Source organism: Lepeophtheirus salmonis, chromosome 9 (genome assembly GCF_016086655.4).
Source record: "Lepeophtheirus salmonis chromosome 9, UVic_Lsal_1.4, whole genome shotgun sequence".
In the NCBI taxonomy this organism is placed as follows: Eukaryota; Metazoa; Arthropoda; class Copepoda; order Siphonostomatoida; family Caligidae; genus Lepeophtheirus; species Lepeophtheirus salmonis.
In genome coordinates, this window is record NC_052139.2 from 20,787,305 (window position 1) to 20,794,730 (window position 7,426).

The window sequence follows — 7,426 nt, forward strand, 5'->3', positions numbered from 1 at the left end:
ATACTAAAAATTGTTTTTGAGTTGCTTTCTTTAGATTATATTAAAATCCAATTTTTTTATCATTTAGTAATCTACTGCAACCCTTGCGTCCTAAACTTGTTTTTTGATTTTTTATAGAATCTGAAGCTCATAATTCATGGGGGCTATACTATTTGTCCTACCCTAACAGTGTCTCTACTTTTAATGACATAAGAAAATATTTTTTACGTCAACATTATTCATTTGAGAAAGTTTCATGACAACTAAGTATTTACTGCTTAAAAATTGAAAGGATTGTACTGTCCAACTGTTTAATCTATTAAAACACTTAGTCATTTTGAATAAAAAATATATTTTTCAATATAAAATATCTATAAGGCTTATTATTGTTGTTGGTGAAAAACAAGTTTTTTGTCATTAATTATTGCTTAATGAGGATTTAATGCATTGTCTAGACTATTTTATTGCTTTCACATAACAAATAACCAGGTTCCTAGAATATACATATATATAGTATGGATTTTAGCTCTATTTTTTTTTTAATTAGTTTTGATTTGAAGGAAAACGGCTGAGAATACTTGGATAAATCAGTTGTTTTTAATCATTTAAAGTTTTCCTGTTTTTAATAGCACAACCGAATATAATCCTATTTTAAGTGTTAGCAGTTGAAGAAATAGGAAGAAGGTAATTTCATCTATATTAATATAACAAAATTTATCTATGAATCTTTGAACTAATCTTTGATGGAATTACTATCTGCGACATAGACATCTAGTCAGGGTGGATCTTGAAGACCTTTAGTAGTTATAGAGGGCGCACGAAATATAGTACTCCCTCATGTATAACAAATACCAATAAAGAATAAAGAGAAAAAAAATATATACGGGAACTCTATATAAAATCTTTTAAATCTCGAAGGCATTTAGTTCAACTCATATTTACTCTCTGTTACGAACTAGGATAACGTTTCTTATTCTTTTGAATTTATAGTTTATTGTTAATGAATTTCTAAGTTATTTATTCTGATTATACCCGTACAAATTTTATTTTTTTGTTGATAACACCTTCTCTATAACTTTTTTGTAAATTTAGCCTTTTTTTTAATTGAGGTTTCGGGAATTTAATTAACTGTTCTGGTGAAATGTCCTTCTTCTGTATTTCCTTTCTATTCCTTTTTTATCATTTTTCTTTTCTTTTTTGTCAGGGATTGTCATATCATTTTACACTCAACCTCATCAAAGCTGATGAGCACAAAATTATCTTATACGAGAAATATAGAACTCCAAATTGTCGTTATAATGAAGAGAAGAAATGTATATAAGTGGAAATTTCCAAAAGTAAAAGTTAGAGAAATTTTCCTGAAGTACAAAAAATTAGTCATCCTTCACATGAAATCCCTTCTGCCTTGATCCTTGAGGAGAGGCATATGCAGATAGGCCAGAAGTCACCCCTCGTGTTGTTGCATAAGTTTTGGTTTTTCTTGGCTGTATTGGGGTGGAATTGACTTTTTGATGTTCTATGCCGCTCGGATTGAGATATCAGCAGTCTTTGCAGTCTTTTCAGCGCTGACAACAATGATCACACGCAAGTTGTCTTCTTTTTTTTTTTTTTTTGTAGATCCCACATTTATAACTAAGAGATATTCGTAATTAAATATTACTAAAAGTTTTGTCTCCGCCTCTATTGATTTAATTATTTTGAAATAAAGGTAAGAGGGGGTCATAAGTATCGTTTTCGGGGAAACAGTTCATCTATTGTATGACACTGATGCAAATACCGGTGCAAACATAATGTCGACTTTAAAGGGTATATTAATGTTAATTGTAGGTTCCCATGAAAATAATTATGTAAGTCTTCAACTTCAGGATGTTTATATATGGAGTAAGAAAATAAAAACTTTCGAAGTTTTAGAATTACAACTCTAAATGGCCATCATGGCCTCTATTGTGGGCCTGAAGGCCATGTAGAAATTTACGATATATCCATCAGACATGCCGTCTCAGTGACTCTGCTCCTTAAACATGGATGATCCTCTTTGGCACGCCCCAGATCTCGATAATATGGCACTAATGCAGCTGAGCTTGAAAAAGATTGATCAACTTAGAAGAGTCTTTTAGGTTTTTCCATTGCAAGGCTGTTTGTTATGATTTTGCCATAACTATTAAAGTTATGCTACAAAACTTCCTCTATCAGATTTAGATCCCCGCTATATGGTAAAAAAATACCAATACTGGCTAAATACTTTAATTTACCAAAAAAAATAAAACATAAAAATTGCACATTTAAGGTGATATTGTAATAAGTAAACATTTTTTTAACAAGGGATAGAGATACAAATGAAAGAAAATAGTAACTTTTTTGAAAAATATCATAAAAAAAAAAAAAAATCAAATAATTAACTAACAAAATACCTTTCATTAGAAAAAAAGTCATGCATAAAACAGCTCCTGTCACATAAAGATATTGGTAATGAGAAGGAGGAAAAGAAAATCATCTAGCATCTTTTGCTAACACCATTGTTAACTTAAAACCGACATGTGAGATATTATGAGGAAAAAGCTACAGTTCTACACTTATTAAAATATAATTTAATAAAATTTAACTAAACACTTTTAAAATGAACAAATTTATTTTGCTTCTATAACATAAATTAAAATATAGTAAAAAAAAGGAACAATTGTATGTTCCTAGGACATTATATATTTGAGGTCCACCAACAAAAAATCAAGATCGAATGATTTTTCTCAAAATAGAGTCAGAATTCAATTTGGAAATTGATTGTCAATTTCTATTAAAAAATCATTAATATAAAACCCTTTAATTGCTGCAAATTACACTTCAAGTAGCAAAATTGATTAAAAGACCGAATTGGGGCGAATATAAGTATCTTAAATCAACAAAAGATAATACAATATAGTAATCTTTCTTGGGTATCTTAACTCAACCCACAAATTTTGATTCAAAGTCAATAATTCACTCAAATATGTTAATGAAATATTTGAGTGTCATGTACGGAGGGGCGATCGAAAACTTGCAGTAGCCTGACTAAATCAAGAAAAACGTGATTTTTATGGAATCAAGAAATGACAGCTCAAAACCTAATTGTAATATATTTCAATATTATATTTGGCCAATTTTTTTATTATAATTATGTTTCTTGACTTACCGCAAAACAGATTGGCAGCTCTTGACTATGATGGGTGTATCCACGGCATATCAAGCTGTTCGGATAGCAGCTCGAAGTTAATCTAAATTGGGTGAGAGGTGTAGCACACCTTTTTCTCTAAGACACCCTAAACTGCAAAGTTGGAGGAGACCAGAAGGATGCAGGTCCGTTGTCATCCATATTGTTGTCGCATAACGTTTTGTTATTCGTGGTTGTATGGGCTTGAAATGGACTTCTTGACATTTTAGACTGTTGGAATGATCACCAACGGTCTCTGAAGCCTTTTCGTTACCCAAAATAAGATATGAATTGCCTTTGCTTTAAATGAGTACTCCAAAATTTTTACATTAAGAGATATTAGATAAATACTAAACTCGTTTATTTTTGTTTTAACTGTCGTTTGGCTGCGTACTCACATATCATAATTAAAATGTGAGGCATAAAGTCGTAATTAAAGTTTTAAGTTGAATACAATTTTTGAGTTAATACTTTTTGATCATAATGAGATGTATAACCTACAAAAAGGGTAAGAGTCGGGTACTGTATATCAATGTAAAAGGGTAAGGCTTTCTCAGCTTTTATAAATTATGTTTTACTTTCCAAGAGAGCTTCAGGTAATATAATGATCAATAAAGTAATACTATATAAAGGAAATTACAGAAAAGTTTTATAAAGGAGAGAGACATTGCTTCATTAATTATTGTATTAACTGATGGTGAAGTACGTACATGATGTGATGTAATGTATGGTGGACATCAGTATAAAATGAATCATCCTCAATTCATCAATGACGCATGTACATTATTGGATGACTTTTTATAAAAATGTTTATAATAATTATAGTTGAGTACATGAGTTATCAATATATGTATATATATACAAAGAATTAGTCTTTAATAATATGAAATTTTGTCCAAACTTACTTATAATAATATCAATTTACAATTTGATGGCAATTTTTTTTTTGTTGTATTGATGATGTTAGCATGCTGAGTCAACACTATGCCCTTGTTACAGGGATGATTATCCTCTGTATCTCCATTTGTTCAAAATTATGGTCGATATTACGTTTTTGAAAATTAAACCTACATATTCATATCAATTTTATCTCTGTCCTTTATAAGTTCCAAAATATTATTGAGTATGCATTTCCAACGTTTTGTGCTACCATCACCTTTGACCTCACAAAATTTAATAGTCCCTTACTGTGACCATATATAATTTTTGTTTCTAGTCAGATAAAAATAGATAAATAACTTGTCCTTGTCGTTGAATTGAGATGCTGAATTGCTTATTGCTTTTATGTCAAGAAAAAGTTTATGAAAGGGAACTTTATTAACCAAAATTTCTACATATATGTAGTTACGATTTAGGTTCACTTCTAGAAATGGAATATATATTATGTATATTGTCAATGTTACAGACCATGTGAAAAGATTCCTTTATTTACCAAAGCAGTCATCATTACTATTTGTTTTTGTTTTTACGGGGGAAAATAACTTTAAAATAATAACCAGCGCGTGAAAGACGAAGAGTAAGCCTAAGGATTTTTGTGGAATTAAAAGTTTAAGTCCCTGTTAGACTCGGAGTTGAATTGGGAATCAATATTGGAGTAATCCCTGCATATGTCCTCCCTAGATACGGAGTGCGATTTGAGTTTTTTTCCTTCATATCATAGCTTATTGCAGCTAATTTAATCAAACATCATGACCGCAAAACTGCTCCATAAGGTGAATATTTGTTTTTGGCCAAATGCCCCAAACGGTCCATCGACAAAAAGTACAATTGACAAATTGTCCTTCGGGGAAATGACTATACGTCAAATTGTCATTCGGAAAAAATGTTTTTACCCAATTGTTCCCTAACCTTTCCATTGTGACAAACATATTTTGCTTTTATCTTTGAGATATTTTGATTTAATATAGAAATAAGTACTACTAATAACTTTAGTTCCTATATTATATATTTAAAATAAAACTTTTTTACAGATTTTTGCTTTTTGAAACATGTTATTTGTTACAAATTGCTCTGTATGTCATTTAAAATCATTGTAAATGTTTATAGATATTACATTGAATTACTTTTTTTTTTATTACTTTTGATATTACTTATATTAAATTAATTTACAATAAAAACTTTTTCACATATTTTTGCTTACAGAAATACGCTGTTCGATGTAATCGTGCTACAAGTTCAGAAGATATGACAATTTAAACATACGCTACAACTTTGTTCAAATTGTAAAAAATAAAAGGTTTTATATCTCAGGAACCAATCATCTGACTTGAAAAAATAAATAGATTTGGAGTTTGCAGGTAAAAATTTAAACTAAATTTTGTATTAAATTCGAAGTTTTTGAGGTTAATAACTTTCGGGAAATGGATGTGGAATAACCCAATAATTTTTTTTAACATCCATGTAACTTAATGATAGCTTTCTCTTTGAAACATCTAATTACAAGAAAACCCCATAAAATATAAATGTTTTCCGACTCACAGAATTAATATGACGAAAAAATGACCTTCCTGTAGAAGTAAATAAAAAAAAAAGTAAATTTTCTCATCACAACAGTAAAAATTAGAATTTGTAATAAAAAAGAGCAATTTAACAAAATTAATATTTAAAAAGTTATTTATGAGTTTTTTGACACTGTTCCAAAAGATTCCAACTGCCAAAAGATAAACAAATGAGTTTAATAATTTTTTTGGGGGTCACCACGAATAAAGATTCTTATTTTATATACATATATTTGCAAAAGTTAGTATTTTCTTAATTATTTCCGAAACAAAATCTGCTAACTGCAATGTGCTATGATTATTTTATTAAACCTCTCTCGAATAATACCAAATCACTTAACCACCTTGCAGTTTCTGTAGACTTATTAGCTTCGTTATAAAGTTAAAAAACAGCTTGTATTAGATCCCCAACATAATTAACTAAGATCAACTAATTTAACAATTTACATTGAAAAGTATGGTTGTGTTGGTCATTATTAGTTTGGTCCATTTTAGTCATAGGACCGGTCTTATCAGTCTTTGGGACAGATCCTTACGAGTGTCAGTACTAAAACTCATCAAACAAAGAAGAAATAAAACTAAGGGAATTCATCAAGCACATCATTTAATCTATTTACTTACATCCTTTTCATCAAATGTGTGTTAATCTCATAATTGTACTATTATTATTTCCTTATTAGGATTATCATTCATCATATATCATAGTTTCTCTTCTTTTCGGAAATACGTATATTTGTCTTTATACTAAAAGCTCTTATTATTTGCTTGTTCTTTCTACTCAAGTTCTGATTATGTGTTTTGTCTTTGTATTAAAGTTCTTACTAATGGGTTTGTCAACACCAAATCAATCTTAAACAAAAATTATGAAAAAGAGAAGTTCCCATTTTACTTTTTTACTTCATAAATCTACACGTCATATTTTGGTCATTTATGGGACACACACTCTAATTTGTGGAATGGTTTGAGATACCAAAGAATATTAGCTATTTTATGGAGCCTTCATTTCGTCTTATTTCTAATAATGGTCTGATTGACAATTTTATCCATATTTGTGTAGCATTTGTAGTACCCTCCCATGATTTATAAATACAAAAATAAGATAATTTATTTGTGTGTACAAGAATAAACCTAGATCATACCAGCTTGCTTCGACGTTGAAAAGGTATATATGGTATACAGAGTGGAGATCCAAAACTTGTAGCATCATATAATTACGATTTTATCCACGTTATTTTTTATTACTAAGTTTTAATACATAACCAAACGACTTGTGAAACAAAAGTAAACAAGTTTTGTTTTGTAAATCTGGACAAAATTTAATTGATAATAATACTGGTATCCTTGCACTGTGTTCACAACTGAGAGTCTCAATTAAGAGGTTACAGTCTTGTGTAGAATATAATCTGTTGACTGAGGAAAAAAAGGAGGTCAGAATGTCCCACTGCAAGACTCTGTTCTCTAGGCTCAAGACGTCCAATGCAGGTACACTATCATTATCTCAGATGAGAAAGTATTAACTATTGAACGCAAAAGGAAATCTCAAAATGAAAGATGGCTCTTCACATCCAAGCACAATATATGTCCTCTATATGTGTACAATTCCAAGAACTCGTGCTTCATCATGTTCTTGGGCGTCATCACCAGCACAGGGAAGGTCATGCCACCATTCTTCTTCAAGAAGGGGGAAAAGGACAATTTTTCAACGTATGTGGAGTGCTGTGCTTCCCTAGGTGGTACATGCAAATATCCCTGAGACATACTTGTG

General features: G+C 30.0%; 1 long non-coding RNA gene across 1 annotated transcript in view; it reads left to right on the forward strand.

The window, feature by feature from the left end:
- Positions 1–7,193, forward strand: part of LOC139906421 (uncharacterized) — a 32,105-nt gene extending 24,912 nt beyond the window's left edge. The window contains exon 2 of the long non-coding RNA XR_011781920.1: positions 5,306–7,193. This is a non-coding gene — a long non-coding RNA (uncharacterized lncRNA). The remainder of the gene's footprint in view (positions 1–5,305) is intronic.
- Positions 7,194–7,426: the final 233 nt, after the last annotated feature.